Here is a 10,793-nt window from a genome sequence, read left to right as displayed (position 1 = left end):
CTATTCGCCATTCGCTATTCGCTATTCGAGTTTTCCAGACACCCCTTTCGAAAAAATGAAATGGAGGACATGTTGATGTACCAAAGCAATCCTGTGGGAGTTGAACTCTTTTCCTATGTGAACACTTTCGTTGGGTTTCTTTTACATATTTTGCGCACAGAAATCTAGGCCAGCGAAGTGAAACTACACATTTTCTCCTTTGATTTATTCAGCAGAAAGCAGCGTCGGTTTTGGTTTAAGAGAAGAGGGTACACAACATGCAGCCAAAGTACAGCTTTCTGTTCGTACGAAAAGTCGTACACATTTTGTGAAGACATGTTTGCAACGTTTTCAAATGCCATTAACACTGATTTCGAACTTTAAATAAACAACTTATCCGCTACAGTCCACAATAACCTGCCTAGACACTCGAAAACCCCGCAATATTGCACATCAATCGAAAGGAAGCGCATGGACGAACATGGAGATGACGTCATTCGTCCCTGAAAATTTTTTTTTTTTGGGGGGGGGGGGGCAAATTGGTGTCCATAGAAAGACACATACACAAAAACTCGAATTTTTCTGCATTACTCGATTAGAACTGCTTCTAATGCACTCTCATAATCTTTGATTACTACTAGTTCATTAGTTAACTACTTATTAACCTTGAACACTCGGTCTTTAATGGAAAATCTCAAACCGCGACCATGCCGTATTGACTGAGTGTTAGCAAGGTCAATACAGCAAGGTTGAGGTGAAGTGTAGCTTTGATGTGTCTCTACATATTACATTTGTGTCCTGATTAGTTATGAAGTTGAATAGCCAAATAACAATTCGGAGTTTTTATTGTAGCCTGTTCCATGGTGGAGCTCCACAAAACAAAGAATCTAAGGGAACATCTGTGTGCTACCATTGTTAATGGGCCATGTTCGATATATCAACAATATTCTAACATGGCCCTGGGGCTTTCAGGACAAAATTTCAAATTTGTTAAGTTTCTTTGCTACCTCAATTACCAAAAGAGAGATGCAGAGAAAATACCAACAAATATAATCAAAATGTAATTTTGGAGGAGTCTTTTTCTTTTGTAAACGACTGGTTTTTCTTGCTGGGTATTAATTTTTGCGATTTTTGGGAAGTCACGTTTAATTGAAATTAAAACATTTTCAAGTTTTTAAAGTGCATCCAATTATTAACAACTGGCCCTATACCCACTTAAAGGTTATGGTCAAAATCAATTATTAACAAGGGGAACAACAGGTAGAGAATTAAAACACAGTAAATCTAGTAACCAGCGTCACCCTATCACAACTGCATCATGCTTTTTATGTGGCTGATGACAGCAATAAGATTCTACTTATCACATTGCTCATATATGAACTGCAGTTGTAGATGAAAGTGAAGAATGATCATCGCAGTTAATTGTCCAATTTAAGCAATTGGAAAGAAGAAGCCTGAAAAAATCAAGGCTTCAACGGGATTCGAATCCCGTTGAAGCCCTGATTTTTTCAGGCTTCTTCTTTCCAATTGCTTAAATTGGAAAATTAACTGCGATGATCATTCTTCACTTTCATCTACAACCGCAGTTCATATATGAATTTTTTTATATAAACTTCACATCTTATTTATAATTTCGCCAGTAGAGTATTAAACTTTTGCAGAGAAAATTTTTGCAAGAATATCTATTTGTGAGAACATTTTTTTACGCATCATGGAAATAAACCACAAAAATCGGAACAGCTGCAAAAATTAGAACCCGCAAAAATTCACTGCCATACGGTAGAAGTTTGTCCTGAAAGCCTCAGAGCCATGTTTAAATATTGATATATATCGAACGTGGCTTATTGTGTTCAAGGTCAGGTGATTTTTCTCAGAATGTTTGGAAAATGACTTGATTGGTTGTTTGATTGACAGCTTAAAGCTGGACTTATATTTAGTACATTAATTATTGATGTTATTGGAGTTAGGCAAATTGTTTCCTTATGTTCGTTCAGCTCTTTTCACTGCATTTTAACTGCAAGAATCTAATCTCTATTAAGATTACTTTCCTCCAATGGGTGCAATTATTTCACAATGTGAAATTTTAACTGTTCTTTAAGTTTATGTTTAACCCATAAATGTCTCTATTATATTACTTATAATGGGTGAAAAAAGTAGTTAGGACATTTCAATATTTAACCTGTCATGCTATAATTTTTTATTTGCATCTAGCATCAATTCTCTTATTCCCACAGCCTCCTAGTTCAATGTTGTGTGGGTTTTGTGATCTGTACAGTCTTGGAAATAGAAAAATCAACACAATTTGGAGAGTGGGGGCGGGGGAAAGAAGAAGGGGCAGGCAATGTTTCCAAGATGCTCAAAAATAGAGTTTTACTGCAGAGTGTCTCAGCACAGCAACCTTATATCATGAAGTCCAGAAACCAATGGGTACAATTTGTTGATATTGACAACATCGACAGAAATAATTCACTTCAGCAATGTCCACTAAAGAAATAAATATTGTTGTTGTTGTTTTTTCTTTTCTTCCAACCTCAACCACAAACTGCAATTGTAAAAAAAATAAAAAATAATAATAATAAAAAAACACATGACCGGTTTTAAACAACACCTAGCTATACATCTCACCCGGGTTGTTCAAAAAGTGGATAATGCTATCCACCAGATAAATCACTATCCAGCAGATAGCGTGGTTTGTTTTGTTAATACTTATCACTGGATAGTGATTTATCTGGTGGATAGCATTATCCAACCTCCACGCAACCTGGGCCTGACCCCCTTTGTTCAAAAGGGTGGATCCACTGTCACAGGGTAAATCACTATCTAGTCAGAATTAGTGATTTTTAGAGAAGATACAGTTGAACCTGGCACTTGGCAGAAGCGCAGTTCTTGTCTAGATCAAACTACTCTGAGAAGACTGATAAGAAGCACAAAAGAAACAAGCTATTCTCACAGCACTAACATCAAAGAGATGTTTGCGTACAATGTTTTTCTTGCATTCTTTAGGCATCTTTAAACAACACGTGATCCGATCCATTCACAAATGAGGAGGACACGGAAGTAAGCGTGCAACCGTTTCTTGAAATTATCTTAATATGAAGGTGGATAAGAATATCTGGTGGTGATTTGTAACACTATCAGTGTGATAAATAGTGTTGCTCTGGAATTAATCTTGCATGTTTAGAAAAACAAACTTTTCTTAGAAGAGCCAAGTTAACCCTTGCATATCTAAAGTGAGAGGCGCGACTGTCGAGTTACAGCTTGCTGCCACTGATGGAAACCCGGTTTTCTATGACATTGCTAACTTGTTTAGTATCTACTAGACATGTAGGCCAAATTATACCTCCTGCAAATTGTAGATCACTTAAACAAAATGCCAATTACCAGAAAGCTTACTTCACTTGTTCTCAGGGTGATCAGAATCAAATTGTGATGCATGTTAGTTAAGATTTCCATAACCGTAGCCTTCACTGAAAATAACGGTGCACAAATTTCAACAAGCGGGAAACCCATGTTTCAAAAGAGGTGAAGTTTGAGGTCCTTTTCTATTGGCCTTTTTTAACAAGCAAAATCTACACAATATAATTTGAAAATTTGAAGCTCTTGTTTTCTTTTGTTTGTGAATTATGGATTCCCCGAAACACGCAAAAATTTCTTTTAGGTCAATGCTGTGAATTTTCTGCTACTCATCAGTCTCTTTTGTACAATGTGAGCTTGGCAAGAACCATGCATGCTCTTGTCCGGGCCAGGTTGATCAGAGGTCATCAAAGGATGGCTAACTGTATCCACCTGAAACTATTCTCACTGGATAATGATTAATCCAATGGAATGCATTATCCACCTTTTGCACAACCGGGCCACATGTATAGCTGAGGGGTTGTTCAAAACTAGTTATGTTTTTACAATAATACACAACATGCAGTTTGTGGTTAATGTAAAGCACAGAAAACGAAGAACAACAATAACATTACTTTTTTTCCTTTATCTATTTCGTGAGCATTGCTGAAGTGAATTTTTTCTGTTGTTAGTCTCAATTTCATGAATTCCAGGTTCCAGGTTTTGGTTTGCAGTTTCTGGACTCCAGATTCTGGATTTCTGATTCCATGCTTTAGTCTCAGCACTTTTGTCGTTCATTGTAGATCAAACAACCATGACCAGGTATAAGCAAAAAATTAGTCTGTTCTGTCACAAAAAAAAAGTGAGAGATAACTGTAAACAGGCTACCCGAAGCATTATTCAGGCTAGTCTGAGTGATATTCAGGCAAACCAGAGTGATATTCAGGCTAACTGGGGTGCAGTCTTTCACTGCGATTGGCCTGAATAGCCCTGTTTATGATTAACACTCGATAATGCAAATGACAAGATATAATAATAGATTAAAAAGTGCGCAGTCTGCAGTCTGCAGTATGCAGTCCATAGTCTTCATTGACTTACACTGACCAACACCATAATCTCAAAGTAAGTTATTCATAGCAAGCACACTACTGAGTCACAACTGATACTAAATGTTGAACAACAACAACAACAACAACAACAGAATTATCACTCAACATTAGTGCTACAATTTGAGCAGTTATTTAGATAGTTTATGACACTACATTAACCCCACACATATCGTTGTTGTTGTCAGAATATACAACAATAAAATTACCAGAGAAAAGTGGTCAGTTACTTTACTTCCCACTATACTGTAAACGCTGGTAATTTGTTCAGACTACAACGTGACAAACCAGTAGAAGGAATTAAAAACATTTCAAAACATTTAGTCAATGTATTTAATAGTCAATACCAAGGACGCTCCATCATCTGATCTACTTCTGTGTTTTTCAAAACGTCTAGTTTTAATCCCTAAACTCGTGGAAAAAGCGATTTCAACAGAATGCGCGAAAATGTCCACCCTGTAAGTTCACGAACTACTGTCTACCGTATTCTACATTGCAAAACACAGACACAATTTTGTTTTCATTCTCTTTCATAAATCTATAGCTTAGCTAGACATTAGAAAAGCATTCTTATAGACTCTCTTACCTTGAAAACCAGCTACAACGACTTCAACAGCAATCCCACAGTGGCCGCCATATTAAAATAGACTGGTTACACTCGAGCCCATGCTCTCTACGACCCAGACAATATTCTACCCAGGGTGTCCAGGGCTGGGAGGAGGGTGGGGAACGGAAGAGGGGAGGGGGAGGGGGGATTGGTTACTTACTTACTTACTTACTATGGCCAGAAGTCAGTCAGAGGTAAACTCGTGGCACAAAAAAAGAAGTTGTTAATTACTTTATGCCGTGTTTTCGCGAGAGAGGTTTACTACGGTTACTGCTTACCGAGGTTTCCTAACTAAACCGCAGTTATTTGAAGGGCTGTTTACACGAAACTAATTAACTAAAGAAGGCCGCGTACAACGGACGGTTTGAGGTTTTCTCGGAAAGCAAGTGCTGCAAATTATAAAATTTGACCGGGAGCCATAATCGGGGACGGAGACCGTAAGTCTCGGGATTCGCGCGCACCTATGATATGGGACAATTTTTCTATTTTTAGAACAAATTGCGCCATCCTGACGTCATATATCCGCGCGGATTCACGCACATGTCAGGGGCTCTGGCGTGGATGTTGTCACGTTGCGTGATCAAATAGTGAGAGTTGAGAGATTCTCTTGCGTATTTTTCACAGCGATGGCAGGGAATAAGGCAGGGAATACGAACCAGGGCGCTTATATGTAGTTTTATGCTCTGAACTAACGGAAAAGGTGTGTTTTTCAGGGTCGAAAACAAGACTTCAATCTCGCGCTGGGAATGAATAATAAGATCTGCTCACGCTAGTTGCAAGCTTACGCGTATGTTTTTGCGTTTGTTCTGACTTAAGAATATAGCAAGAAAACTCTCTACTCTGGTATCGAGTTAATTTGTGAGTTTTTCAGACAATGGTTAATCATAACCAAAACCTGTTTTGATGGTTTCTTATTGTTTCTGCTTGTTTGGTGAGTTTGCAAAAGTTTTTGAAAGGAAAGTCTGACGCGTACAATTAGCTCATTTGCATAGTGCAACTTGTGCACTTTCAAGTCCGAGTTGGTGTTTTCAATTGTCAACAAATCTTGACAAGGATTTCTTTCGTTATCTTTTGTGCTGAGATGCTGCAACAAATTTCACGAACGCAAAAAAGGCTACTAACATCATTTGTGTTTCTTCAACATAAGCATAGTGAAGTTTTACACTGCGAAAATGAAAATAGACAAGGAGTTTTGATAACTCGATCAACAAAATCGAAATCGTAATTCCAAGTTGATTAAAGAAAGCGTCATCGTAACTTTGCTGATTATTTCTGCTTTATTCACATATTTTCAGTTAAGCTCTTAATATGTTCTCAAACATTTATCAATCTTAAACATATTTAAAAACTATAGAGCTATTGTTTGAGTTCGATGTACGCTTTCACACGAAAGTGCGGCGGAAGTACAATTTGTCATGTTTATTGACTGTGCAAGACACGCAACGGCGGGCGCTCTCATTCATCGACAACAGAGAATTTACTGGATTTTTACACGAATAAAACTGAGCAGTATCTATGGACGTAAAGTTATTAAGCCTTGATGAAACATCAAGCGTTGCTTACAATTCAAGCGAAACTCAGACTAGCAATTATTTTGTTTTACTTTTCGGTCGCGATAGACTGACAAATTCCTCGCAAGCGTGTGGCAAGAGGAGCTAGGAAACTATGAAGTCCTGAAGCTCTGCTATATCTAAATTTATTATATGGCTAGCTCCGTGAGCGGGCAAGATGAATCAAATCCTGCGCTGTGATTGGCTACCCGAGCGGGCAAGGTGGAGCTATCTTGCCCGCTCGGGACTACCCGCCGTGTCCCGCAAGAAAAATTTCCCCGAAAGCCATATAATAAATCCTTTATTGACCAAGCTTGTTCGGTCAAGATGGCTGGATATTGGCCTCGTTCTTTTTTTGCGTGTTTTTGGACCTCGACTCCGTCTCGGTCCATAAACACGCAAAAAAAGAACTTGGTCAATATCCAGCCATCTTGACCTCACACTTGGTCAATAACCCATACATATCCAGCTAGTTTTTTGCTGTGTAATGGAAAAGCTGTTAATCTTCAACATATGTGAAATTTAAAGTGGAGTAATGTACAGCTCATGTAAAAGAAGCATCCGTCGAAACACAACTTGGTCAGCGATATATATAAGCTTACAGCGGAACATACCTAAATTCGACACTGTCTTACTTCACTCAGACTGGAGCAGCATACGACGAAAGTAGTTAAACAAAATTCCAACAGAAGTAAACGCGTTGGGTTGTGGGCCAAAAACATGAAAAATTTCGGGAATTTCGGACGCCATTTCCCCCGCGCGACATCCGCAAAAATCCTCGCAGCATGTACGCGCGTGTGCCGCAGGTGATGGCGCAATTTGTTCTAAAAATAGAATTATTGTCCCATATCATGGGGACAACCCCAATACTTGAAATGGCGCGCGCTTACGGTCTCCGTCCCCGATTATGGCTCCTGATTTGACTTAACTGCAATGCCGAACGCAGGTCGTTGTCAATTTGCTTGCTGTGATGTCGAGCCAAACACTCCTCAAATGTAAAGTTTTGTAGATGAATAGTGGAAAGGAAATTTTGATATCTCGCTCAGCCTCTTCCCGCAAAAAAACCTGAAACGGCATCTGCCACGGAGCCTGGGCTACGTAAATGTTCACCGGCACTTCTTCTTATTCGGAGCCGCTTTAAATTCCAAAATTTGCTTTTCTTCTCCATAGACCTCAATTAAGAGTTTTTTCCTCTATTTGTGGTACATATTCTAGTTGCGCCTGCCTGTACACTACTACTAAGCTACTGAGCTTCTAACAGAAAGGAAACGCTTACGGCACTTGATGATGAACGTGAAACAGCAGTCTGGGATTTCTTTGCCTAAACATGAGTTTATTTAGCTTTTTTGCCCGTTGACTTGAAATCTACTTACATTATTAGGAGGAATCTTTGTCTATTTTTCTCTTCTTTACGCGCTGCATGCGTGACTCTTGCTGCCAAGATATCGCGACGTCTGCTTTTCCTCGGTTACCGTCGGTTACTAAGCTAAACCATGCCTGATGAGGCGTTCAACTGTAGGCAAACTTAGGTTGGCTTACTTTTGATTTTACCGCCATTTACCGAGGTTTGCTGCTATGTTTACACGATTAAAAATTTGTAAAGTAAAGTAGTTTATTAAAACTCCCTTGCAGTAAAACAATTGAATTAACGAGTACATTTTACAATCTTAAATTATCTAAAGTACTGTAATTTACAAATATAACAGCGGTACTATCAATTGAGTCACATGAGATATTTAAATGTAAAAAAAACCTCTACTCTCTTTGTCGTGCAGGCCTGCATGTTTACAAGTATAACAGTGATACTATCAATTGAGTCACATAAAATATTTAAATGTAAAAAAGTCCTGTACTCTCTTTGTCCTGCAGGCCTGAATGTTCCGGAAAAGATAATACTTTTGTGTTTTCTGCCTTAAGGGATAGTTAGGCACGTCCAGGAGTGGACTGGGGAGCAGATGATGCAAAGGGTGGGTGGGGGACTTCATTTTCGCCATATATTTATAGCACAAGTGTACTCTTCTATCATCTAACCTATCTAGTTTACCTAATAGTAATGCATGAGCGTATGACTCTGCTTCGGGGTAAATTATGTTAAGCGCCCTTACTTCAGTAAAGCGCCCTCACTTCAGTAAAGTTAAAACAAAACTAAGGTAAACATCTCTCGTGAAAACACGGGCTAAAATTACTTGATAGCCAGAAGTCAGCCAGAAGTAAACTTGTGGCTCAACAAAGTGCCGTGTGAGCCACTGAACTTGCAAAATAATGTAGGAAAGGGTGTTATGAAGGCATTATTCGTTAAGGAACTATTTGGACATTAAGCGCTGGCTCAGCATGCAAGACATTGAGCGTTCGAGTCTGATTGGTGACTACTGTTTATTTTTCCTAGGGGAGTCGAGGCTATTTTGCGAGTCTCCGAGCCTGAGCCTCGAGCCGCGAGCCGCGAATCTCTTTTTGCGAGCCTCGAAAGATTCCCACAAAAAACAACAACAACAACAGAAAACGAGCATAATGCCCTAATATGGTATTTATTACACGCGGGGTGTTTCCACTGATGCCACACCGACCGGTCAGAGACCAGGTGGAACCCGAGGAAAATGGAACGACGGTCAAACCGAGCGGAACTAAGAGTAATGGCTCTCACGATGTTTTATTCCTTTTTCCGAATTCTCTACGTAAGTGAAGAGAAGTACGGCAATGAACCGGTTAGTCAAAAATGGAACGTCAAATTCGGTCGGACCCGTCCTACAGAAATATTTAGGTCGGAAGGAACCGAAACGGACCTTTCCATTTGACTTTGGACCGAAATTTCCGGAGTCTTTGGCATAATGGAAAGCACCCGCGCGCTGTCTTCATGTGTCGGTGCACTGTAGCATGGAGAGTTCCTTTTTAAAAATTTAATTCTACCAATTACACATATTTTAGGACGGTCATTTTTCTCATCTTGCTTTTGAATTACCAGATTTTGGTAGCTGCAAACGAGGTAAACTTTTGCCAGTCATTAATTAGGTCTAAATTAATCCAGCCATTTTGCGGCTCCAAGGCGCGTGAAATTATGATCGCTAAATGCGAACTTGTTCTTTAAGGAACCTCACCAGTTGACTAAATTCACATAATGGCTCCACTTAAACAATATTTGGCAGAGATCATTTCACTTCAAATATCTAATTGCAATATTTTTGGGCTTACAGACACTGTGGCCTTGTTCGCTAATGAAGCCCGATTTTTTCCAGATTTAGGGTGGTTCCGGGCATGTTCTCTCCAAACCGAAGGCGGTGACCCCTATTTTTTACATTTCTGACATAACTAACTCATCATCTTACAGTGGTAAAAATCTCAGAAAAAAAAAATCAATGTTGGAAAATTTTAGCGCGAACGTCCTCAAGAACCTGGTTTCCCGAGAAAAAGAAAACAGTGGACAACTGGCAGGCAAAAAAACAAATATATGAATCTTTCATGGCGGCGCTTGATTACTGCGCCTTTCAATAACATGCGGACTCTAAAATTCAACGCTCAACCGACAAATGCGTTTTTCGGCGGCTCCTCCCAACTTCCGACTACTGCCGAGCACTGTTTCGTTGTCTGAACTGTGCTCAACGATTTGATTACCGCGCGCTCGGCAGTAGTCAGTAGCTGGGAGGAGCCGCCGAACACTTGATTGATGGTAGCGAAAAGCGCATTTGTCGGTTGAGCTTTGAATCTTAGAGTCCGCATGTTATTGAAAGGCGCAGTAATGCTCTGGAGTATAATATTGATTACCTAAACTTCGCCTCACTTAAACGTTTTCCTGTTTATATTTGGACAGTAGTAGTTAATCTTACATAATCAACATTTTGATACGAAAATTTACGAGGGAAACTCAAAATTTCATCCGTAGATGAAAATATAAACTTACCTGCAGAATCCGTTGGATGAAACATGATGAAATTAAATTTAATACTGACGGGGAATTACTTCGCAGAATTTCACACATGAAAGACCATCGAAAACTTTTGTTTCTTCCGCCAAGTGTAGCATTTACTGGGTAAAACGTTAACGTTAAATTACAAACTCAAATAATAATAATGATAAGGATAATGATAATGATAATGATAATGATAATAAAAACAATAATAATAATGATGATGATAATGATAATGATAATGATAATGATAGTGATAGTGAAAGTGATAGTGATAGTGATAATGATAATGATAATGATAATGATAATGATAATGATAA

At 39.0% G+C, this 10,793-nt stretch overlaps 1 protein-coding gene across 1 annotated transcript in view; it reads right to left on the bottom strand.

Moving 5' to 3' along the window:
* Positions 1–5,244, bottom strand: part of LOC110055612 (uncharacterized) — a 12,765-nt gene extending 7,521 nt beyond the window's left edge. The window contains exon 1 of the mRNA XM_020761998.2: positions 5,005–5,244. The gene's annotated coding sequence lies outside the window, so the exon portion shown is untranslated. The remainder of the gene's footprint in view (positions 1–5,004) is intronic.
* Positions 5,245–10,793: the final 5,549 nt, after the last annotated feature.

Source organism: Orbicella faveolata, unplaced genomic scaffold (genome assembly GCF_042242905.1).
Source record: "Orbicella faveolata isolate gen_17 unplaced genomic scaffold, um_ofav_v1 contig_35, whole genome shotgun sequence".
Lineage (NCBI taxonomy): Eukaryota > Metazoa > Cnidaria > Anthozoa > Scleractinia > Merulinidae > Orbicella > Orbicella faveolata.
This window is presented reverse-complemented; position numbering and strand designations above follow the sequence as displayed.